At 31.9% G+C, this 27,969-nt stretch overlaps 1 pseudogene; it reads left to right on the top strand.

Moving 5' to 3' along the window:
- Positions 1–16,287: 16,287 nt before the first annotated feature.
- Positions 16,288–21,100, top strand: LOC18050570 (annotated as a pseudogene).
- Positions 21,101–27,969: the final 6,869 nt, after the last annotated feature.

Below are 27,969 nucleotides of genomic sequence, written 5' to 3'. Positions count from 1 at the left end.
ATCCAAATTTGGTACTGTGTATGTACCCAAGCCTTTAAAAGTATCTAATCTAAATCTGGTAATAGCCCAATAAAAAGAATCAACCACGTTTAAAGCAACTTAATCCTATTTGGTAAAGAGATAATTGATTTTGGTATATAAGCTGGACACTCGAGGATGCGGACTACTGGTCCAAAGCGCTATTAAATATCGGCTTTAAAATAGCTAAGCCGGAGCGATTCCTCAGATAACAACGCAAAGTACCATATCAAACATAAAATTGACCAACCGCGTTCAAATTTGTTTGATCATTGAATGCTCCAAAGAATTCTATAACTAAATTTGGTAAAGCTTATTTAAAATAAACCAACCACGATTCAATTATTTTATTAAAAGTAAACAATAAAGAGTTTTTACGAAAACACATCCATCCTTCGATTCTATTTCCTTCTGGTGGTCCCCTGGATACAAGTGAGAGCGCACATGTCTCTTCACCCGTATTGTATGTCAGTTTGTATTTCCATATCTGTACAATGAGCCTACTATTCAAAACTACGATCCAAAGATAACTGTGCACTCGAAGCCCCGCTACAGTGAACAGTGCAGAGTTCCAGATGTTACTGTGCACTAGCAGGAACCTCTGATCGTGCTATATCAGAAATCCTAATTGCCGGTTTTACTGGTCAACTAAAAGGTTGGTGGGATCATCGCATGAGCTCTGGAGATTTTGTAATGGAACTCATCCATTGCTTTACTTGGTCATCAGAAGAAATAGATTTGTATTGGGCTCCATGTTCTTCAACCATTTCTATCCAAGATTTAATGGGCATGGCAGAAGAAAGTAGTTTTTCTTTAGAAGGGGTTGACTGGGGTTCTTTAGAAGGTTCTTGAGAACCAGTAACTTTGAGAACTGCTTTACCTTTATCTTTCTTCTTTGGCGGCATTATCTGTTTTGAAGAAATTCTCTGGTTAGAAAATCAGGAACAGAATTTTTGTCACCTTTAATAAATTCAATATCAAAATCAAAAACACTTAAAATAGCTTGTCATCGTGCAAAAATCTGTTTTGATGCAATGTTTTGAACATATTTTTCTAAAACATGTTTTGCAGCTTTGCAATCAATTCTAAGTAAAAATTTTTGATTTAGTAAATCACTTTGGAATTTAGATATGCATAAAACAATAGAAAGAATTTCTTTTTTGATAGTAGAATAATTTTTCTGGCAATCATTCCAATGTGCAGAAATATATTGTACTATCTGTTCTTTGTCATTTTCCTTTTGTTTTAATATACCTCCATAACCTATATCAGATGCATCAGTTTCAACAATTTTAGGTAATGCAGGATTTGCAAGAAATAAGCATGGAATATTTTTCACAGATTGCTTTATTAATCTAACAACTTTGGTATGTTCTTCTGACCATGCAACAGGATTCTTTTTCAACCTATCATGCAAAGGTTTAGACATCCTATTGATATTAGGGCAAAAATCGAGAACATAATTTAAACTACCAAGAAATCTTTGTAATTGAGTTTTGTCCAGAATTTTATCTGGGAATTTATCTGCAAACAAAAGTGATCTCTCTATTGGAGTGATAGTTCCTTTGGAAATATGATGACCAAGGAACCGGACTTTTGTTTGGAATAAAGAAATTTTTGAACTAGAAAGGGCTAATCCAGCCTTTTTTGTAACAAGATAAAAAGTCTTTAAATGTTTGAAATGTTGATCAATACTTCGAGAAAAAATCAACACATCATCAATATAAACGATGCAAAACTCAGAATAAGAATTATAAATATCGTTCATGATTCTTTGAAATTCTGAGGGTGCATTTTTCAAACCAAAAGGCATTACTGTCCATTTGTATTGTCCAAAGGGAACAGTAAAAGCTGTTTTATATCGATCTTTAGGGTGAATTTGTATTTGCCAAAAACCAGACTTTATATCAAATTTAGAAAAAATGAAAGCTGAACAAAGATTTTGGAGCAAATCTTTTTTATTAGGTATTGGGTACCTATTAGGTATTAGAATGAACTTCTTACAACAACAACAACAATGTCATTATTAATTATAATATTATTATAATATAATTTATAATTATTATTATTTATGAAAATATTATATAATTAAAATCTATAATAATATTATAATAATAAGTTATTATTATATTTATTAAAATATTTTTATAGTTATAATTTATTAATTTATTATTATTACTATTAATTTTATTACTTTTAATTTTTAATTATTATTTAAATTAAGGATAAAATGGGTATTAGGAAGTTTAGTTAGGAATAAAAAAGTCATTTCTGGGGATGGAGTTCTGATTCCCAAACCCTTCTTGGGAATCAAAACTCTGGTAATGATTCCCAAATTTGTGTGCCAACACTATTTTGATTCCGATTACAAGCCTTAATTTTGCAAGTAAATGCATCATTGATTCCGATTCTTGAATTTTCATTCCCATTCCTGGTAAGTAAACACACTATAAATATGCTCACTTTCTCGTCTCTTTTTATACGTGTACATACGGCAACGACATTTGTCAATAGAAGTTGAGAGCTTGGTAGGAGTGGTTGTAATCCCATTATTAAAGCTGGTCATGGCGTTGCACCGACGGATTATTGCGTGGATGCCTTCCTTTGGCTCTCAGAGAAGGCATTGACAAGCCTAGAGGATGCAAATATGTGGGGTGAAAGAAGATCGTGTACAAAAGGCATTCATGCATGGAAGACATGGCCAAGTTGTGGGGGTTGAGTTTTGCATGAAGACTTGGTCTGGTCTATTATATTATGAATTATTGTATTGTGGTAAGTTAAGTTTTTTGGAGTATGTTGCTTGAGTCAATAATGTAAGAGTTCATTCATAAGTTTAGGAAAAGTAATTATTATGTTATTATTATTTAAATTTATTGAATGCATTAATAGAATGAGGCGAAAAATATTTTATCTAATTATTGCGATCTCTTCTCAACCAAAGAGAATCTTGTGTGTTGCATAAGTGTAGTTTTAACTAGGACATATCATTGGTATCATAGCTGCATTATCTTGTTTAAACACTTTATTGTTCTCATGGAAACTAGCAAAGAAAGGATTAAGAATTTAGAAGCACGGCTCAGCAGACTTCAAAATGGAATACAACAAATGGAGATTGGTACTAATGATAAATTGTATCAGCTCAAAGAAACCATCAATCGCATGTCCAAGGCTTTATTTTCAAACAAAGAAGGGTTTAGTCATAGCGTCAATAATCACACTAGCCACTTTTACAAGGAGAATGCCAAAGAGGAAGCATATGGAAGCCAAATGATTTTCTCATAAAAAATGGCTAAACTAGAATTTCCAAGGTATGCTAGTGATGATCCTACCAAGTGGTTTAGCAAAGTTTCCCAATCTTTTGACTACCAGGGAATCACAGAGGCACAAAAGGCTACATTGACATCATTCCACCTTGAAGGTGAACCTAGACAATAGTGGCAATGGCTACACAAAGCTTATAAAAAGAAGTGAAGAATGGTGACATGGATAGATTTTGAAGAAGAATTGTGGGCACATTTTGGACCTATTGAATGCGAAGATATTGATGAAGCTTTATCTAGGGTGTGAAAGGTAGACACCTTACATGATTATCAATGTGAGTTTGAGAGATTGAGTAATCGGGCTCATGGCTGGAATCAAAAAGCTTTAGTTGAAACTTACACAGGTGGTCTTAAGCCTGAGATATCTGATGACATTAGGATGTTCAAGCCAAAGTCTTTGAAAGAAGCTATCAGTTTGGCACGCATGAAAGCAGACCAAGTCCAACATAAGTTTTCTCAACCATTCCTAGTTAACGGAACACCAATGGTGTTGCCTGCCCTTACAAATGTACTGGTGTTGCATTCCTTATCAGATTATAGAAGAGATATTTAATCTGTTAAAAAATGTGGACCTCGAGGACAAGAGGATGCAAATATGTGGGGTAAAGGCAAATTGTGTACAAAAGGCATGGATGTGTGGAAGACGTGGCCAAGTTGTGAGGGTTGAGTTCTACATGAAGACATGGTGTAATTTGTTATATTATTAATTATTGTATTGTAGTAAGTTAATTAAGTTTGTTTGAAGTATGTTGCTTGAGTGCATAATATAAAAGTTCATGTCATAAGCTTAGAAGAAGTAGTTATTCTATTGTTATTTAAATTTATTAGATGCATTAATAGAAGGAGGTGAAAAATATTTTATCCCACTATTGCAGTTTGTTCTCACCCAAAGAAAATCTTGTGCATTGTAAAAGTGTAGTTTTGACAGGGACCTATTAGTGTCGCAGTCAAGGTTGTTGCCGAATGTGAAGCCTTAAGAAACATAACGCATCGTAATCTTGTCAAACTGATAACATCATGCTCTAGCTTGGACTTCAAAAATATGAAGTTTCTTGCTCTGGAATATGAATTCTTTGTTGGGAAAAGAACCTGTTGAGTGTTAGAAATTGTATAGTTATAAATGAGAAAATCGTGATTTTACACTTAAATTTTCACTAACATTCCTATTTTTATGTATTTAAGTCTCTTATGATTTAATTATATGTGTTTTATTTTTATTAAGTATTTTATGTATTTTAGGGATATCATGGTAATTTCACAATGAACGAGAGATCAGACAGCAAAACGGACATCACTTTTGAACTTAGGAAAGTAAAAAACCTTAGGTGGAGTATAAAAGGAAAAATGACACTATTCACATGTACAGTACTGTCTACGTTACTGTTCACGACACTGTTCACGACGACAGATCAACGACGTGGCAGTGACCGATGATGTGGCATTGACTGATGAGGTGTCACAATTATATTAGACTAAAATTCTTATGTATTGTTGATCGGTGACGTGGCAGCATGTTAGTGGACAAAAAATCGTGTGTACGATACATGCATATACATGGAATTATTTACAACAAAACTGTGTCACTATTCAAGCCGTCTGACTGTTCAGACTGCACCATTTGACTGTTCAGACTGCACCATTATTCAAACCGCGTGGTCAAACTGCGTACTGTTGACTGATGACGTGGCACAATCCTGAACGTCCAAAATATTTTTAATCCAATGACCATGATTTACTCAGTATATCTATAAAAAGGGGGCTCTTTCCCCCTAATTTGGCATTCCTGAATTCATTTTTTAGTTCTATTTTCTGTAATTCCCTCTCCATCTTGTATTTTTTACGTATTTTAATAAATTCTCATTTTACCCCTAGTTCAATTATGAGTAGCTAAATTCTCATTTTAAGTTTGGATTGAAGGTGAAGTCTCAACATGTGACATGAGCTTTATTTGGTAAATTTATTTTCTTTTCCCCTCTAATTATTGTGGATGTTTTGACTTTTCGTCGACAAATAGTAATAATCTTTTCTAGATACTGCACTGGTTTAACCAGCTCCGTAGTACAAGGTTATTATTATTTGGCACAATAAGCCCTTAGTACCATATTGATTAGAGCGCGGTTCATAAGGAGTGGATACTCCCCTCATGATTTAATTAGCACTAATAAGGAATATTTAACCCATGGTGCATGTTGATGCAGATCCAGATACCCAAACACTCTTTTTTAATCAATTTCACTTCAATTTATTCCCACAATTTTAAGTTGAATTTTAGAGTAATTTAAATCACTTCCACCACAAATCCAACCACCCTCATAGAAAATTAATTCTACATATAATTAAAATTCACATCCTCGTGGGATTAACACCTGTCACTATTAATCTATTCTACAATAGATTCGTGCACTTGTGAGTTTAATAAAATTTGCACAACAGACCCACACACATGCAGTTGCAAAATAAGAGAAAACAAACTTTTTCCCGATTTGTATGATTAAAATGAGATGTGTGCTATAAATTAATAAACATAAAATAAACAACACAATCAAAAGTAATAAATCAAATATAAGAGACAAATATTTTTATGTGAAAAATCCAAATTGGGAAAAATTATGAGACTATAATATGATATAACCTTTCACTATATTAATAATAAGATTACAGCACAAATTATGCTCTATATAATACGAGAGACTAACAACATAAAAAATCTCAATAATTTTGGCTTACAGTAATAACTTAATATCTATCTATTTATATAAAAAGTGAGTATCTCAAATAATAGCAAACGAGAGAATAAACAAAAATCAAGATTATTAAAAATGTAGAGGGTGATGTCAAGAACTAATCCTCTAAATTTGGGAGAAAAAAAAAAGTTAAATTCGTCTTTCAATCGTTTAATTAAAGATTGAAATCCTTACCCCCTAAATTTAATATCACACCACTCTCTTTCTCATCTTTTTCTGCCTTTTGCAATCTCACACAACCCCCGCTTGCCATTACTATTTATATACATATTTTTCTATCGACTAATTTCACTTAGCCCCACATTATTTATTTAATCATTTAAACACCCAAACTAATGAAAGCTTAGCCTTTGGATCACCCAAATGAGATGGACCCAACATTTCTTAGTAGGGGAAGCTTGGGAGATTGGATTCATGGCGAGAGAAAGAGTGACCACGGTAATGGACCTAAATTTCAGAAGAGATTAAATATAGGCATTGATATCATCTTTGTACTGGACCTTTTTCACAAGGACTGTGAAGTTCCAATTGTACACTGTGATTTGAAGTTAGACAACATTTTTTCATTTAAATGAAGAAATGACAGCTAAGGTAGGGGATTTTGGACTGGCCAGGTTTCTACTAGCTAGAGAGAATAAACTATCATGAGAGTTGTGCTGGAGAATGTGTTGCAAGTGTTAGATCTGGAACTGCGACAGCTGATAATGAGCAATGAAATCCAAACCATACAATTCATGATTGATTGATCACAATCGTTGGGTCAGTTTGGCTGTCATGTGTTGGATTTTTAATCTAATATTGTTAGATCTTTAATCCAACATTGGACTTATATGTGCATAATTATATGTTGCAAACTGTCATATAAGGTTAATCCCAATTAAAAGTGATCTATCTATATTTTCGGTATTATGTGCTTTAATATATCTAATAGGATCTGAGCCTTAATGTGTAGAGACCCAATAATATTCTAATTCTATGATGGGTAGAGTTAGGAATATTCAGTTATAACAGGAAAATATTGTCTATATAAGTGGTTATAGTCCACAGGTCACACGTATCTTTTTATTCTTTACTGACATTCTATCATTAGAGAGAGAGTGTAGAGATAACTAAAGAACTCTATAGGAGAACGTATAGATCTAGAAGGCCAACCACACTATTCTAGAGAGGAATTAAATATTATGGATTCAGGTACCCTTCCGCATAATTTTGTTATTGATTCTCGGTGATACAATATGAATATTTCTAGATTATAAGTGATGATTTTCACTAAAGGTTTTCTTGTCCCAACAAATGGTATCAAAGTCTCTTCATGTTGAATCATTAAGAATCAAATTTAATTATGATTAATGACTAGATTTTTAGTGTTCTTGAATTTAATAATATCATAATTATTAAAATTATTGAATATGAGAACAAATATGTAATTGTTTTTTCAGAATTTGTTTTTTAAATTCGGATTTACAGTTTAAAGTAAAAAATTTAGATTTAAAAAAAAATCGATTTAAGGTTTAGAGCCAGCGGCAACCCAGCTACCACTGGCATCGCCGCCAGGTCGGTGATGGTCTGGTGGAGCCGTGGTTGAAGGCCGTGACAGAAGGTAAAAGAGGCAAGGAAAAAGAAAGAGACTAACAAAAAAGGGGTGGACGACTTCCGGCCATGGCTGCGCCGGTAAGCCAGCAGCAATCATCACCGTGGCGGCTTGATTAAAGCAGCAGCCATGGCCGCCGCCTAAGGTAAGAAGAAAAATGGCGGCATGGCTCCGCATGAAGAAGTAAAGAAACAAAAAGGAGTTAGGTTTTCATGGTTAATATCCTAAAGATCCCTAAAGCATTATAAAAATTTCTTTACGGCAAAATAATAAAACCCTTTTGCATTTAGTTCCTAAATCTAGTTGGGCTTAATGAAATTTAGGTTTGGGCCTAATAATTTGGGCTTGATGAGTTAAGGTTAAATCTAGCCCATTAAAAAAAAAAAAGATTGGTTTGATTTGTGGGCTGGCTCAGGATATAGTTCAGGTCAATCCTAACCGGTTCAACCCTGGATCTATTAATGGTCAATGTTGATCGTTGATAGTTGACCAAACTTTGACCTAAATATTTTTGGTTAATTTTTTGTTCAAGTTTAAATTTAAATATTAGCAGGTTTATATGTATTTTGAGATAAATTAATTGAAACAACATGTTACCAAAGTGACATCTCTTGTGGAAATTAATTTATTTTGGAACACAAATAATTTTGTACATGTAATTTCTGTAAATATCGATCGGCCCAAAGAAAGGTCTATATTTAATAGAATTGTATGCGTACTTGTGGTAATAAACATGTGATGATTATTCGGTTTTACATGTGAGCAATAAATCGGCCCAAAGGAATCTTCATTGTTTGACATGTTCTTTTTATCAATGTTTGATTACTACACTAAGATATCATTTACAAGTTAATATTTTGTCAAAAAATAAAATATTAATGGAGTGCCGAGTATCTTGAGATGGGGTTTACCTTTATTTGGATTTAATTTTGTTTTAAGACTAATATTAGTCTGTTTGGTTTGTGTGTTATTCTCTATTCAATTATGTTTGCTGCTAATATTACTGCGAATGTCAATTTTATTCATATACTAAATAACTATAATTTCAAATCATGGGAAGAGAACATCTTAATAATTCTCACAGTCATGGATTTTGACTTTGTGTTAAGGGTAGATTCTCCCCCACTTATTACAGATAAAGTACTTTTGATGACAAAAAGGATATAGAAAGGTGGGAGAGATCAAATCGCATGTGTATCATGATCATGAGGAAGGTCATTCCAGAACCATTCAGGGGCCCTATGTCTGCAAGGATAACTACGGCTAAAAAGTTTATTGCAGAAATTGAAAAATGATTTTTTAAGAATGAAAGGGCATGAATGAGTACACTCTTGACAAATATGATTTCAGTGAAGTATAAAGGCAAGAACAAGGATAAGGAAGCTGCAAATACAACACCTTAAAAGAAATAGCAAAAGAAATCATATAATCGAGAAGCCATTAGTTGTTTCTTTTACGGAGTTGAAAGACATGGTTTGGTTTATTTTGAGGTTAATTTAACTACGATACCTAAACACACGTGGTGGATAGATTCTGGTGCAACCACTTACATCAGTGTGTCTATGCAGGGTTACATGAATTGTCGAAAGCCTAATGATGGTGAAAGATACATCTATGTAGGTGATGACAAGACGGTTAAAGTTGAAGCAATTGGAAAATTTAGATTATTATCAAAGATCAGATTTTATTTAAATTTTGATTAAACATTTGTTGTTCCATCTTTTAGACGAAATTTGATATCTGTTTCCACTTTGTACAAATATAATTATTCTTGTTCATTTGGAAATGAAAATTTTAGTTTGTTTCATAATTCAAAACTAATTGATCCTAGTTTTTTGTCAGGCGATGATAATCTTTATATGCTTGATACGATTGCTTTATTTAATAAATCCTTGCAATTAAGTACATGGGGTGTAAAGAGAAACTTAACCAATGACAATTTAGTTACGTTATGATACATGAGATTGGGTCATATCTCCAGACAAAGAATAGAGAGACTAGTGTTCGACGAAATTCTCAATCCCTCAGATTTCACAGATTTTGATATTTGTGTTAAATGTATTAAGGGGAAACAAACCAATAAAAGGATATTTGAAGCCAATAGAACTTCAAATGTCTTAGAACTCATACATATAGACATTTGTGGGCCATTTCTTGCGGCTGCTTGGAATGGTCAACAATATTTATGACATTCATAAGCGATTTTTCTAGATATGGCTACATATATCTGTTAACATATATGTTTCCATAATGTTGATTTTGATGATAACAAACAAAATTAAGAATTAGAGTAGTGTGAAGACCCTGGATTGAGAGGAAAGTTTGGAGTTGTACTTATTTAAGAAACAACATGAGCATTTGTTGATGGTGTTGCCAAAGGAACTTGAAGATGAACAAAAGAATGACTAGAGGAAGAGACATATGACTCTGATATGGAAGATGAAGATTAGCAATTATCAGAAGATGAGAAGTCTATACCAGAAACATAAGGAAAAGAATTTTCATGAAAAGTAACATGATTAGAAATGTAAACTCTCTGCGAAGAGTGAAGACATTGATAACCCTTATGATGTGGGCTGTAACTAATAAATATGCATCTGCTAGTTCTAAAGTCAAATTTGTGCTTATTATATGGTCTAAGAGTGGGATAACGGGCACAACCAAAAGTTCTAAGATATGAATAATCAGGTCTTTGGTTAATTAGCTTTTGAAAAGGTGAAATGTTATTTAGGACTAGAATAGGAAGTCTATTTATTAAGTAAATAGTTGTCTGAAAGTCATTCCACCAGAATTTGAGAGGCAAGTGAGCCTGAGCTAGTAAACTGAGGCCAATATCAACTATGTGTTTGTGTTTCCTTTTAATTCTGCCATTTTGGTGATGAATATGGGGATAAGGATGTTTGAAATATATGTCAGAGGCAGTGAGTAATGAAAAAAAGGTTCTGAATTCCCCTCACCGGTCAGTTTGAACAATTTTAATTTGATGTTGCAGATGTTTTTCAATAAATAGTTTGAAATTTGAAAAGACTTCAAGAGCATCTAATTTTACTGATAATGGAAATATCCAGGTAAATCTACTGAAATCATCTAAGATAGACAGATAATAGTTATATCCCTGGGTAGAAGAAATGTGAGAAAACCCCCAAAGGTCTGCATAGATCAGTTGTAGGGATGTCGTTGTTTTGGTTTCAATTGAATTAAAATGTAGCATATGATTTTTACCATATTGACATGCAGTACAGAAAGACAAACTGTCAATTTTATTGAAACCAGTAGAACCATTACAAGCTTTTAATATGGTTTTGAGAATATAAGGTGTTGAATGTCCTAGTCTCATATGAAATACACTGACATTAACAGATTGCATTGCAATGGCAGAATAAACAAATTTGTGACCTACTTCAAATGTGTTTACAACATCTGGTTTATTGACATGTGACACAGAACATGAAGCAAAAATGGACTCAAATTTATTTGAATCTGCTAAATTGAAATGGGCTGACTGATCTGTAAAAAAATGAGAAGGACAACTTTTGACCTTATACAAGCCACCTTTAGCAACACCTTCAAGCAAAGTTATTCTTGTGTTCTTGGCCTTCATAAAGCACATATTGTTAAAAAATTCAACAGTAACAAGATTATCAGCTAATAGTTTTGAAATACTAAGTTTTTAATGATGTTTGGTACATGAAGAAGATGATTAAGTAACAAGGGTTCTGAAGTTAAAGTTTCAAACAAAGTTGATCCTATATGTTTAACAAGCAATGCATTTCCCTTTCCAACAAACAATTTTTCTTGACTAGTATAAACCTGGGAGTAAAGAAGCTTACATAGATAATTGGTAATGTGATTTGTTGCTCGACTGTCAACATACTATGAGGGGTCTTCAACAAGCTCAGGTGATGGATTTTGAGTTGATGTAGGTATAGATGATGAAGTTGAGCCAATGTATTGTCCATTATTGTCATAAGTTGCATTGGGAGGATATGTAAATGAATTAGGAGTGAATGAATAATATACAGAGGGAGTGCTAAATGAGTTGTCTGTATGTATAATGTTGCCTTGAAAACCAAGACCTCTTGGTGGATTATAATTACCATTAGCTGATCCAAAACCTCTACCACCACCATTGAAGAACTTCCTCTTCCAAATTGTCTAGGAAGTCTAAACCACCATTAAAATTACTTGTGCCATAGTTTCTTTAAGGAACAAATGATGAATTATATATGTTTTTGCACTTATAAGCTCCATGTCCAGGTATGAAAAATATTTGACACACAATATCAGAAGAATTAGCACCATTATTGAATTGTCCAGTACCATAACCTGAACTATTTCCAACTCCAAAATTACCTCCAAAATTCTTTTGAAATCCACCATTATTCTCCCTAGAATATGTGCTTTTTATAGCAAAATTTGTTGTCATGTTATGCACCACATCACTAGCAATTTTTTTCTCTCTTTTCTTTAATTCTATTTTCATGATTCAACAGCAAAGAATACAATTCATCTAATGTAATCTTATCACCTCTAGCCAAAACAGTAGTAACCAAGGATTAATAGTCAGGAGAGTCAAGGCCAGTCAAAACATGCATGATCAGATCATTTAGCTCTACTGGTTTGCCAATCAGAGCTAAAGTATCATCCATGCGTTTGATTTTAGCAAAATAGTTAGCCATATGCATTGATCCTTTTTTTAGTAGTTTGAATTTGCATCTTAAGTGTTTGAATTCGAGCTTGAGATTGAGAGATAAGCATACTAGTAAGAGTCTCCCAAAGCTACTTGGATGTTGTATAATCAATGACAGTAGAGAGTAAATTTTGCTGAATTGATGACATCATCCAGCTTAAGAGGAGTTGATCTATTTTCATCCAAGCTACAAACTCAGGATTTGTATATCTAGATTTGTTTCCAGTTGAGGTTTCAACTCCATTGTTGCTCTCAGAGATAATAAATTGTTCAGGAAACTTATGATCACCATTGATGAAACATTCTAAACCATTTCCTTTTACAAATGTAAGAACTTACGTTCACCACAAAATAAAGTTGTTCTGATCAAGCTTAACTGGTGTAACGAAGCTAAATGAAGAGTTGCTTTGAGTTATGCTCGCCAGTTATAGCTATAATACCATGAAAGAATTCTAAAATAGTGTTGTTTGGCAAGCAAGAAAATGCATGAAAATGAAAGAAAAGAGAAGAAAATGAAAGAGAATTTGTGTAGAAGCAAATAGAAGATTCTCAGAATTAATTGTCTAAAAAATGAGTACATAGTACATATTTATAGCTAGCTGAAAATTATTCATTCAATCTGCTATACACACGTGAATGATTCACTCAATCTATTATACACACGTGACTTTTGATTCGTGTGAGATGAGTTGTATAACTAACTTTCCAAATCAGTTGAATGAGCAAATCAGCTGCATCCAGTCACATGATATTAAGATGCTTTTGTGCTCTGCTCAGTACTCTACTTTGCTTGTAAATCAATATCACTAACATATTTTACAACCTTATAAAATCTCGAATCAAAATTTTTAAAAAAGATGGACATATGCATTAAAAGACTATATATATATATAATCTTGACACGCATGCAATTACATACCTGATTAGCTTCATGTGTGTATATACACACACACGCAAATATAAATAGAGAAGTATAGAGTCAAGAAGAGGTTGTTGCTAGATTATTCTACTTGTTAGTGATATTTATTCTTAGATTTTAGCTAGATTTAATTACGATGACCCTTCACATGAGGATGATTATCGGGGGTAAAACAAGATAGGATAGGACAATATATTTGGTAGGATGGGAGGGGAATGGTTTTTTCGGTAAAAAAAGGTATTACGCAAAAGAGACACTTTTAGTGTCTTGATTGTGTACATAGGATGGGATTAAGAGTAACGAACTTTTGCCCATTCTGGCACATTGTCAATTGTATCGTCTAAAACTAGAAAATTGATAACGTTGAGCCTATAGAAAATTTATTAATTTAGCAGTATTAATATATCGACAACGTAATAAATTATTAATTTATGAAAAAAAATTCCTTAATTTTAGAAAATGTAATCATATTTCTAGTATTTACTTACCTTGATTTAATATTTGTTATGTTTTATTTGAATACTGATTAGTTGTCTTTAGTAGTAACTAGATTATTCTCAAAATTGTTAGAAAACGACAATGTAAATTGAAATTGCGCATTACAAAAAGAGTTAGAAATGAGATCTAATTCCAAATTAATTTCAAGAAGCAGCAAACAACAATAATATATTTTGCAAAAGCCAAACATGACATATCTCTTGGATTTAGTTTCAAATTTGGTAATTATAAATTTATATAATAGGTGGATCTTATAGGAAAATATGATTTTTTTAAAAATTATTTATCTTGTAAATTAATCAAATTATTAATTTACCACATTGACCTTAATTAGGACTACAAAAACTATTTAATCAAATTATCGAGATTATCAATTTATCAAGAATTAATTTACCGATGTTCTATTATATTAAGTAATGATCGTCATTTTTTTCGTTATCAATGATAATTTTTTAAATTTGTATGTACGTACATCCTCATCTATCAGCAGAATCTCGTATATTATTAAAATTTTATGACGTGTCCAAACCCTAATAAAAGAATATTATCATAACGACGTCCAACTAGAAGTTAAAGATCTCAATCTAGCAGACAGCAACTCGCTCCAGATCTTCAAATAAATATTGAAAACCAAGATTATTAACTTCATCATCTTATCCAAGTTCCAAGAAGGAATCGATATTCTATTCAAAATCCTGCAAGTGAATGTTTTGCTTATTAAATTTAGAATGAAATAATCAATAAAGAAACAAAGCCACCGTAAAGCAAGGTATATTACAAAAGAAAAGTCTTCTTCTCTGTTCTAAAAATTGAATATCGGCAACTGGCAATTTGGCAATTTGGCATTCTCAACAGACAAAATAAATTTTAAGCACATGGTCTGTGATTTGCTTCACCTCTACTTTGTTCATTTTATTTATTTATTTTGCATTTTTTAAAAGAATTTCGCGGCGGCCAGTCAGCCAGCCACGTTCTGCGCCATGCAATTTTGTTCACTCAAAATATTGTCTTGTTGGATAGGACATAGGAGTTCTTCCATTGAAATTATTTAATCGCAAGTAGTCTATTATTATACGAAGTTAGGGATTTCGTATTCTATGTATGCAGTATGGGTTATTGTTTTTTAATCTTCAATCTAAAGATGCATGGGTTATTTTAAGATATCTACGCAGGCCACGACTACCTCGTGTCAGTGAATGCATGCCCCCCACTTTTGTCTTCACCAAACCTACCATTGGATATTACCTAATGGCTTAGGAAATTAATCTGACGAGTAGATAGGAGCCGGTTATCAAAAGTCTTACGATTGTTTTGTACAAAACTCCAACTAATTGATTAAAAATTGCTAACTAACACATTCTTGAAGGCAATAACCCGTCACATGCATGTTTAGGTTGCAAACTACTCTCTGCATCCATGCCAGTATCCGTTGGACTAAATTTTACGTGTAATGTTATAGAATAATTTCGTGAATAAGCACAAATAATCAATCTATTTACTCTCTCTAGGTAAAAGTAAAAACCTTGGCCTTGGTTACATATACACATGACATAAATTAAAAAAGACTCCAGTCATTATAATGAAAATTCAATTTTTACCGTAATCGATCCTCCAAGCCCTTGGGGAGATTGTTACAAGTAATTTAAGAATTTGTTTATAAAATAAACCTCAATTCATTGATAGTGTTGAATCCGCAGGAAATCAGTAACAGCATCTTAGTATCGAGTTAGTGGAGTTGTGTGCCGAAGCCAAAACAGTATCAGGGATATAACACAACTGCTTTATAATCTCAATAAAATTAATAATATCTATATCAGCGCCAACAAAAACTTATGTACATAACTAAGATAATTCATAATAGACTCAATAAATAAAGTTTGTATAATATTTGTTTTAATTTAGTCAGGATTAAGATAATTTCATAGCTTTGCCACTGTGTACACTGTACACCAAAGTTCTGGTAAAATGACAAATGCTGCCATATGTTAATTTTGCCATTAAATAGATTGGATTGAAGGGTAAATTTGTACTTTTAAGGATTATAGGTAAATTTACATTCTCAATAAATAATGAAACAAAATATCAATGAACGTGTAGATCAGTTGGTATGAGATTGTTATAACTTAATACAGATTCTTAAATCGAGACTTGAGAACGTAACTGTGTTAAATACTTGTTGAAAGAATTTTATCATTTTAATGGTCTTATTTATCTTGAATCCGGATTAATCGGATCTCAATGTAATTTTTTGATACCAAATCGTTAATAGACCAAAATAATAATAATAATTACAATGAAAGAAAATCGAGTTGTTTCAACTTTAGCCAAAAAAAGTTGGCTACTAGCTAGGCTTCCACGTTCCGCCGACATTTCAACATCTCATTAATTGTCAACAGAATCAAAAGAGAAAAGGAAAAGCACTCAACTGAAATAGTCATCCCTCTTGCTTCTATATAAGCAAACGAAGGCATGTCTTTAGAAAAGTGTATCCAAGCAATACTGCGTTTCATTCTATTTAAATTAAAATGGAATTTCTGAAGAATCTCTTCACAGCACCTCTGCATCATTTCATCCACAAAGACTTCCATGAAGTTGTCTCCAGGATGACTCTCATCGACAAATTTCTCTTCCTGGTAAAATATCTCTCTCCATGCATGCATGCAGCTTTTAACTATTTTAGTTTGTTAAACATTAATAATATTGATTGTCATTCTTACATTTTGTTGTTGAATTTTTGGTTTCTTATTATGTATGTGTCGTGGTCATGCTTATGCAGATTGTGCACACCATGGATAAGCTGGGAATATTATGGCACCGGTTGCCCGTGTTTGTTGGTTTATTTTATCTGGGACTTCGGCGACAACGTCGGGAAAACCCCGGCAGGCGTTCGGTTTAATCCGGGCGATTATCCGTACCCGACCGCCAATGGCGAATATAACGATCCCTTCATTGAAGGTGCTGGCAGTGAAGGAACTTTCTTTGGCAGGAATGTTCTCCCTGCTGATAAAAAACACAAGGTATGTACATGTATATCCAACAATAATATTAACAATGATATAAGTACAAACTAGTAGAAACTGTTTTACAAATTTTCATGAACAATTTAAGGCGGCGGCTTACATGACATGAAATAATTACTTAAAGTCAAGGCAGTTAATGAAAATAATCAATCCCTTAAACACTATGTAAATCGCCACTCAGATTGTATAAGAAATTTTGTACAACAATTTGTAGATGTATAATATTATACACGCAATCTAAAAATTACTTCCCCAAGGATTTAGCCATATGATTTTTAGCAAATTTATTTAATTAGCTACTAAAAATCGAATTATAAAATGGTATGGTTAAATAATTTATATATATATCAACGTCGCCTATGTACCCTTCTATCTCTAAAAAATAAAAAATCTACCAACTACTTAAATTGACCCCCAAAAGTTGTTAAATATGAGTCCTGTACAGTAGACAGCAGGAAACAAAAGCCAATTTAGAATGAAGTCAAACATTGATTGGTTTTGATACAATTATATTTGGTTTGTGGTTCAACTTATCTAAATAGTATATATTAGATTTTTGAAGCATGAATTAAGATAGAATCATTCTTTTTCTTTTTAATTTTCAGTAAAAAATATAAACAGATTTTCTAGTAAAAATATAGTTTATTATTTCGTAGAATTCAATTTTTTTTTTTACTCTTTTACACCTTATTGGGTGTAGTTTGACATTGGATTGGATTGGATTGTAGATAATGATTTTATCATTAAGAATAGAATAATTAATTAACTATTTCTATATTTATTCAACCATTAATTTGAATAAATTAGTACAAACGCAAACTAATGAAATATTTATTTATTTTTTCATTATAGTGTGCATTTTATTCAATTACATATTTATATATTTTATATCAAAATCAAAATAAATAATTTTGATTTTTTTATTATTTAAATCAGCATGAAATTAAATATTAAATAATAAATTCAACAAATTATTTTTTATCAATGAAAAGAGAAAAAATGGCAACTACACCCCCAAAGTTTAGAAAATAGTCATGTACACCACCAAGTTTTCAATAAGAGACACCAAAATTTTTTCATGACCATGAAAATTTTTATTTCAAAAATTTTGAATAAGTACAAATATAACATAAATGAAGTATATCCTCTATTTGGAGGTTTAAATAGGAACCCTTTGAGAACATGGAATAAGCTTAGAATTTGAAATTTTACTGTTCAAATCAAAGTTTCGACCAGCAGCTCAAAGAATTTTATCATTTGATTTTGAGTCAATGCCCCAGTGGTATAGAACATTCACATAAAACATGTTATATTGATTTTAAAATTACATAATACGTCCTATTAATGTATGAGCATCGTTCAGGTACAGTAACAATAAAAATATATCTCATATTTTAAGTTCAATCTAATCATGACTTTAATTTGACGCAGCTACTGAAACCAGATCCAGTCGTAGTTGCCACAAAACTTCTATCACGGAGGAGTTTCATAGACACAGGAAAGCAATTCAATACGATAGCAGCTGCGTGGATTCAGTTATGATACATGATTGGATTGATCATTTGGAGGACACAAATCAAGTTTGTAAATTTTAATTATTATATATATGATTGGATTGATCATTTGAGAGTCGACAGCCCCTTATCAATGCATAGGTTTGGGGTTCGAATAATGAAGAGGGAGGGGGATGATTACAGATTTTAATATGGCATTTCCTGAAAGTATTTAAAAATACTGTTTAAAGAAGTTATTTTACTTGGAAATTAAATTAATAATAATAATGGTATGTAATTATGTATAGGTTGAGCTGGTGGCGCCCAGAGAAGTGGCAGGCAAATGCCCTCTTAGTTCTTTCAAATTCTACAAGACAAAGGAGGTTCCAACCGGCTTTCATGAAATCAAACACGGGCATTTGAACGTTCGTACTCCTTGGTGGTAAGAAATCATTGATTAATAACAGGACATGTTCATGTATAAATCGAGATTTAAAATTGAACGAATCGATCATAAATTGAGAATGAATCGATATTGTTGATGCACGTGCATGAAGGGATGGAAGTGCTATATATGGAAGCAACGCAGAGAGATTGCATAAATTGAGGACTTTCAAGGACGGGAAGCTGAAAATAGCAAAAGATGGGCTTCTTCTCCATGACCAAAACGGAGTTGCTGTAACAGGAGATGTTCGCAATACTTGGGCTGGTCTCTCAACATTACAGGCTCTTTTCGTTAAAGAGCACAATGCGGTTTGTGACGCCCTCAAGGTTCGTGTGTAAAATTAATTGAATAAATATACGCACATCCCTTGTTAACTAAAAATATTATTACGAGTTATCGTTGAAATTTGCATGATATTTTAATTTTCCAATTTAATTTTCAGAAGGAATATCCAGATTTGGGAGATGAAGAACTTTACCGCCATGCAAGGCTAGTGACTTCAGCTGTGATTGCTAAAGTTCATACTATTGATTGGACTGAGGAGCTCCTCAAAACCGACCCTGCTTGCAGGGATGCGTATCAACTGGTAAATTACTTTTCAACAATGAAGCATCAATTGCTTTATAGCGACACCCTTGATTTGACAAAATGATCATTTAAACTCCTTTATTCTCAGATGATTGCGTATACCTTGTAAGAGAATTGTATTACTTGACCACAATGATCCAATACTGTAATTTACGAGGGCAATGTTATCTAACAAAGTGTTTCTTTTTCTGTTCCCAGCATATGTGATATTAATGTTATGAATTTAATTAATTTTTTTTTAATATATCCTGTGCAGGTATGGAATTCTGGGAAAGAAATTCAAAGACACATTTGGGCACGTTGGAGGAGCCATCTTGGGAGGCTTTGTACGCATGAAGAAGCCTGAAAATCATGGGGTCCCTTACTCATTGACCGAGGAATTCACCAGCGTTTACCGCATGCACGCGCTTCTACCAGATACCCTTAATCTCAGGGACATCGATGCTCAACCGGGACCCAATAAATCTCCTCCGTTGGCTGAGAAGTAAGCATATGTATTATTATATATATGGTAACTATTCTCAAATCCACACTTTATAAAATACAGTTATCTATTTACAGTGCTGTACAAACAACCTAAAGTAGTGTACGCCATTTCTATCACTATAAAGGAGTGAATATACGCTTTTTAAGGTTCAAACATCTGTACCTAAAAATGCCTCTCGCATATGTGATTATATCTTTATTAATTAATTTATTTGCTTGCTTGTTCGAAAAGGGTGCCTATGGAAAATTTGGTTGGACACAAGGGAGAAAAGGCCTTATCAGACATTGGATTTGGGAAGCGAATAGTTTCAATGGGTCACCAAGCTTGTGGGGCATTGGAGCTTTGGAATTATCCTCTCTGGCTAAGGGACCTTATTCCGCAAAATACGGACGGCACGGATAGGCTGATCATGTGGACCTACCAGCTCTTGAAGGTAATATATATATATACATCAGCTGATGATCTCAACCGTTCATTTCATGAAGTGATTGATGGATCATGGCAGGCAAGGTGACTAATCAACATTGGCTGCTTATGATGATGCATGCGTGCAGTATACAGGGACAGGGAGAGAAAAGTTGCTAGGTACAATGAGTTCCGTAGGGCTCTGCTCTTAATTCCTATCTCCAAGTGGGAAGATCTGACGGAGGATAAGGAAGCGATTGAAGTGCTTAATGAAGTGTACGGTGACGATGTTGAAGAGCTTGACCTTCAAGTAGGCCTCATGGCAGAGAAAAAGATAAAGGGTTTCGCTATCAGCGAGACCGCTTTTTTAATCTTCCTATTGATGGCATCCAGGTAATTAACTACTAAACCAAGCGCTAATGTTAAAGAAACAGAACTCCACAGATATTATATATAATCGATGAGACATTATTGAAATGTGTGATGTGGCATCCATATATTTGCAGGAGACTTGAAGCCGACAGGTTCTTCACAAGCAGTTTCAATGAGGAGACATACACGAAGAAAGGACTTGAGTGGGTCAACACAACGGAGAGCCTGAAGGATGTATTGTATCGTCATTATCCTGAAATTACAGAGAAATGGATGAACTCAACAAGTGCTTTCTCCGTCTGGGACTCACCTCCAAACTCTCACAATCCCATCCCTCTTTATCTTCGCGTTCCTCAGTGAACCTCCAAATTAATTATGAAGCCACGCACATATTTGTTGCGTACGTGCTAATTAATTCGAACCCTTTTAATGTATTTGTTTCATTTTTCGTTGATTGCCTTGGGTTATTATTCTTTATGTACTTCAGTGTTTCTGTATCTTGTAAAGTTGTTTGTGACAAACACCTTAATTTCATTGATGTGGGTTTGAGGTGTTCAAAATATGTTAAAAAACTATTACATTGATGTAAATTGCTGAAAATTATTTTGAAACATCGTAAAATCTCGAATCAAAATTTTTAAAAAATATGAACATCTGCATTATGAGACTTTATATATATATATATATATATAAAAAAAACCTTAACACTAGGGTTGGGTAAATAACCCGACCTAATCCGACCCAAAAAAAATGGGGTTCGGATCAGATCGGGTTATTAACCTAACCCAATCGAATTTAATTTAGCCAACCCGATCGAATCGAGTGAAAATCTGATCCGAAAATCCGATCGGATTTGGCTATTGAAAAAAAATCAAAACACACACACCCAAGAGGTGCAAAACACAAACACTGACAAACACCCACCACCCCACCCCCTCCATACAGTGTATGGCATACACACACTGACAGAGCCACGCACACACAAAAAATCACACAAAGATAGCCTTTACTCACACTTCATAGCCTCATGCTTCACTCTCCTCTTTGGTTCTTTTGCAGTTTTCACTCTTCAATCTTCACAACCCAGCTTTCTTCTTTTTCAGCCTTCACTCTCCAATTTTCACAAATTGGGTTTCACAAATCTAGTTTTAGTCACAAAAGTAAACCGATGCTGACGCAAAGACGTAGCACAACAACCAGCGATCATTTGCAGACACAGCCACTAGGTCTGTGGCTCCATCCATCACCAAATTTCTCGCCTCCATGCTCCACTTGAACCCAACCACCCAACTTCTCCAACCCAGCAACCCGAGCCTTGTGTTTTGAAATTTTGATAGTATTTCTTGATGTTGTGATTATTATCATATATAAATTGTAAAATTTTAATGTTCACCAGCTAATGATAAAGAAAACCAGTGGTAAAGAAAGCTATAATGTATTAATTTTTTCCAATGATGGGCATAAATTTTTCATTTCCCAATCCAAACCGTTTTTAATACGAATTTGATCCAAACCGAACTCAACCCGATTTTTTTACTTGATCCGATCGAATCCGATCCGAATATATATTCGAATCGTGTCGGATCGGGTTATAAGTCTAGATCGAATTCGGATAGATTTCTACCCAACCCGAAATTCGATCGGGTCAAGCCGAACCTAATCCGAATCCGATTTTGCCTAGCCCTATCTTCATGTGTGTATATTTGCATGTGTGTATATATTTATTCTTAGATTTAATTATGATGACCCTTCACATGAGGATGATTATCGGGGGTAAAACAAGATAGGATAGGTTCAAGAGGATAATATATTTAGCAAGACGGGAGGGGAATTATTTTTTTGATAAAAAAAAGGTTTACGCAAAATAAATATTTTTATGGTGTGTGTTTACTTATTGGGAATGAGAATGAGAATCAAGGAATGTGAATGAATAATGTGTTTATTTGCTAAAATGAAAGATAAATGAGAATTAAAGTGGTAGACCCCACCTAAAATTAGGAATGATTACTGGAATTCTCATTCATATGGGGGAGGTGGGAATGAGATTCGCATTCCTTAAAGTGACCATATTACATTCACTTAAATCATGAAGTTTCCATTTTATCCTTCCTTATATTATTATGATGATGATGATGATGATGATGATGAAAAATTTATTGTTGATGATGATGATGATAAATTGTTACTATTAATATTAATTATAGTTATTAATCACTACAATTACTACTTTTTATTATTGCTAGTGATCATCATCATCATCATAATAATATAAATAAATAAATAAATGTTATTGTTATACTAATTTTATTATTAGTATTAATTATAATACATAATAATTATAATATTATTGCTAATATAATTATAATTACTACTACTACTACTACTACTACTACTATTATTATTATGACGATGACGACGACAATAATAAATTAAGATCAGTTTAATAACTTATAACTATCAATTACAATTCCAAGATAAAGTAAACACATTAATGGCAATAAAGTTCATTACAATTTTGATTTCCATAGTAAAATTAAACAATTTATTCTGATTCCCATTCTTCATTCTGATTCCCATTCTTCATTCCGATTTTAGCCCATTTCGATTTCACTCCATTCTGATTCCAATCCATTCTGATTACTGATTAGTGAACACATCATTAGTGTCCTGATTGTGTACATATGATGGGATTAGAAGTAACAAACTTTTACTCGTTCTGGCACATTGTCAAATGTATCATCTAAAACTAAAAAATTTATTAATTTAGCAATATTAATATACCGAAAAAGTAATAAATTATTAATTTATGAAAAAATTCCTTAATTTTGGAAATTGTAATCATGTTTCTAGTCTTTACATACCTTGATCTAGTATTTGTTATGTTTTATTTGAATAGTAGTTAGTTATCTTGAGTAGTAACTAGATTATTCTAGAGTTTTTATTTTTTTCATATTAAAGATGGCATATAGAGCTCGTCTTGTAGTTGTTAGAAAACGACAATGTAAATTGAAATTTCACATTACAAAAAGAGTTAGAGATGAGATTTAATTCCAAATTAATTTCAAGAAACAGCAAACAACATTAAAGGCCAGTTTGGGAATGTTGTAGCTTTTAAAATAATTGTTGTTAGCTGTGCTGTAGAAATAATCAGTTGTGAAGAAAATCAGTTAAGTGTTTGGTGAATTTTGTTTTCAGAATTACTGTGAGTTTTGAAAGCAGTTATGGATGTTTGGTAAATTTTACTGGTAAACTGCTGAGAGAAAATAAATTACTAAAATATTCATAATACAAGATTAAATTTACTTATACATATAAAAACATGTACATATAATATTTTTAATTGTGTATTATAATAATTTTTACTAAAAATAAAATTTATAATTTATTGATTTTACTTTTTTTATTTTTTTATCTCAAAAAATTTGATAATTAAATTAATAATATAGTGAAACAAATTTAATAATAATTCGACCAACAAATTGATATTAATAAATTTATATTGATGAATTATAATAAAAATTTATTAAAATACTTATTTTGTTTCTAATTTGAATAAGGATAATTTTGGGTTTAGTTAATAATTTTGAGGATATTTATAGAATTGTATTTAAGGATAAAATTTATTCTTAAAATCAGAATCTAAAAGTTACTTATTCACTGCTTTTCAAAATCAACTGTGGAGGGGCTGATTTTGACAAAAGTGATTTTGATTTTTTTTTACCAAACACTAAAATTAGTTTTTAGATTTTCAAAATCACTTTTAAGTCTCCTAACAGCAATCCCAAATGGGCCCTAAAAATATATTTTGCAAAAGCCAAACATGACATATCTCTTGGATTAATTTAGTTTCAAATTTGGCAATTATAAATTTATATAGTAGGTGGATCTTATAGGAAAATATGATTTTTTTTAAATTGTTTATCTTATAAATTAATCAAATAATTAATTTACCACATTGACCGTAATTAGGACCAATAAAAATGATTTAATCGAGTTATTGAGATTATCAATTTATTAAGAATTAATTTATCGATGTTCCACTATATTAAGTAATTATCGTCATATTTTTCGTTATCAATAATAACTTTTTTGTATGGACATTCTCATCTCTCTGCAGAATCACTTATACTATTAAAGATTTAAGACGTGCCTAAACCCTAATAAAATACTGGTCCACCTAAGTTACGTTTAATGTAACTTACGGTTTGGCCCTAAAATTTTGTCCAGCCCCCTATACTTTATATTATTTATAATTTATTCATAAATATTATAAAACTTTCTGAATTGTAAAATTGCGTTTAACTCCTTACACTCAATTTTATTTTATTGAAACCTTGAAGTATGAATTCGCCCCTTATAATTTTAAATTCCAAAAATAACCTCCATTTAATTAAAAAATATAATAATTATTAAATGAATTATAATTATTATTATTTTATTATAATCATAAATATAATTATATTTTTTAAAATAGATGATTATATATTTTAAAAAATATAATCATCTATTTAAAATTTGATGATTTGACATATTAACATTATGCGATTAATTTGTTTAAAGTTCTCCAATAGTGCACCACTTTCTCCAATGACTTCCATTAATTGCAATTAATTTTCTCTTGATCACAAAATTTTTTGTACTTTTTTTGCTTGGATGTTCTATTAATGGTGCCATTCCAAAATGTTTAGACAACACCAAAAGTGGCAATGGAAATTGGTGTGAGCTTCATTCACAAAAATGTTTTTACTGTTGCATATCAATTAAAAAGCAGGTCATTGGGGGAGTTACTATAAATACATCCATTGAAACTCTTAGCATCATTGGGCTTTTTTCGCAACCGTTAATTGGCTCCATAAATTCTATTACATAAAAGAAATAGTAGGGACTTGTGACTCTAATTGCTCCCTCAAAGTCGTTTCCTTATGATTTACAATTCACAAAAAGGATGTAATAAATAAATAAATGTTTAACTCGCATATACATATAAATATGTGAATACGTCAAATTGTTTAAAGTTCTCCATCAATCTTCTCTTTATATTGTTAAAAAAATATAATCATTTATTTAAAAAATATAATTATATTTATGATTATAATAAAATAATAATGATAATTATAATTCATTTAATAATCATTATATTTTTTAATTAAATGGAGGTTATTTTGGGAATTTAAAATTATAGGGAGCAAATTCGTACTCTAGGGTTTCAATAAAATAAAATTGAGTGTAAGGGGTTACACTCAATTTTACAATCCAAAAAAGTTTACAATATTCATGAAAAATTATAAATAACTAGAGTATAGGGGGCTGAACAAAATCTTACAGTCAAGTGGTAAGTTACATTCAAGGTACTTGGGCGGACCCATAAAAGACTATTATCATAATAACGTCACAACTAGCAGTTAAAGATCTCAATCTAGCAGACAGCAACTCGCTCCAGATCTTCAAATAAATATTGAAAAACAAGATTATTAACTTCACCATCTTATCTAAGTTCAGGAAGGAATCGATATTCTATTCAAAATCCTAAGCGAATGTTTTGCTAATTAAATTTAGAATTAAATAATCAATAAAGAAACAAAGCCACCGTAAAGCAAGGTATATTTCAAAAGAAAAGTCTTCTTCTATGTTTTAAAAATTGAATATTGGCAACTGGCAATTTGGCACGCGGTCTGCGATTTGCACATGGTCTGCGATTTGCTTCACCTCTACTTTGTTCATTTTATTTATTTATTTTGCATTTTTTAAAAGAATTTCGCGGCGGCTAGCCACTGCGCCATCCAATTTTTTCAGTCAAAATATTGTCTTTTTGGATACGGGTTCTTCCATTTGAATTATTTAATCACATGTTCTCTATTATTATCCAAGAATGAAATACGTGCAAGGTAGAAACTATTACATTGGTCGTTTGATCTTTTTAATGAGAGAATTAGCTAAGCGTTACAACGGAAAAATGTCAAATTGGCAACTGATAAAGAGTAATTTATTCTATATGAAGTCAGGGATTTCGTATTCTATATAGATTATGGCTTATTGTTTTTAATCTTCAACGTAAAGATGCATGACTTATTTTAAGGTATCTACGTCGGCCATGACTACCTTGCTGTCCTTGCATAAGTGATTACGTACCCAAACTTTTGTCTTTACCAAACTTACCACTGGATATTAATTACCTAATGGCTTAGAAAGATACACGTAAGGAAATTAACCTGATGAGCAGGTTGGAAGCTGGTCATCAAAAGTCTTACAATTGTTTTGCACAAAATTCCAACTAATTGATTAGAAATTGTTAACAACTAACACAATCTTGAACGCAATAACCCGTCACATGCGTGTTTAGGTTTGCAAACTACTCTTTGCATCCATGCTAGTATCCATTGGACAAAAATTTACGTGTAATGTTATAGAATAATTTCTTGAATAAGCACAAATAATCAATCTATTTACTCTCTATAGGTAAAAGTAAAAACCTCGGCTTTGGTTACATATATTCACAACATAAATTAAAAAAGACTCTAGTCATTATAATGAAAATTCAATTTTTACCGTAATCGATCCTCCAAGCCCTTGAGGAGATCGTTACAAGTAATTTAAGAATTTGTTTATAGAATAAAATCAAAAGTAATTCATTTATAGTGTTGAATCCGCAGGAAATCAGTAACAACATCCAAGTATCAAGTTTGTGAAGTTGTGTGCCTAAGCCAAAACAGTATTAGGGACATAACTTTTTATAATCTTAATAAAATTAATAATATTTATATTTCCCCCAACAAAAGTTCATGTATATATATAAATAAGATAGTTCATAGTAGACTCAATAAATAATGTTTTGTATAATATTTGTTTTAATTTAGTCTAGGTTAAAATAATTTCATTGCTTTGTAAAAATGACAAATTCATCCAATCACTTTTAGGGAGGACTTATGCTGTCTTATATTATATTTTGCCGTTGTTATATCATGCATGCATTAATTAGTTGTAATACATTAGAAGTATTTTAGAATTTTTCATTAAATAGATTGGATTGAATGGTAAATTTGTATTTTTGAGGATTATAGGTAAATATGTATTCTCAATAAATAATGAAAGAAAAGCAATTTGTTTGAACTTTAGCTGATCAAAGTTGGCTACTAGCCAGGCTTCAAAGTTCCATCATCATTTCAACATCTCATTAATGAGGAATTTTAAAATATATTGGAGGTACTATATCAATCATATAACAAGTAAATGATGTTATGTCATGTGTTCATTTATTTTGAAAAACTAAAATGAAAGTGGTAGTTGTATTAAGTTAAATTGATGAGCATTAAATGACAAACAAATTTGTGAAATTATTTTGGGAAAGACCTATAATTTTGTGAAGAAAATTATTATAGTTG

Source organism: Citrus clementina, unplaced genomic scaffold (assembly GCF_000493195.1).
Source record: "Citrus clementina cultivar Clemenules unplaced genomic scaffold, Citrus_clementina_v1.0 scaffold_2, whole genome shotgun sequence".
Classification (NCBI taxonomy): domain Eukaryota; kingdom Viridiplantae; phylum Streptophyta; class Magnoliopsida; order Sapindales; family Rutaceae; genus Citrus; species Citrus x clementina.
Note: the sequence above shows the minus strand (reverse complement) of the source record. Positions and strands in the feature narration are given on the sequence as shown.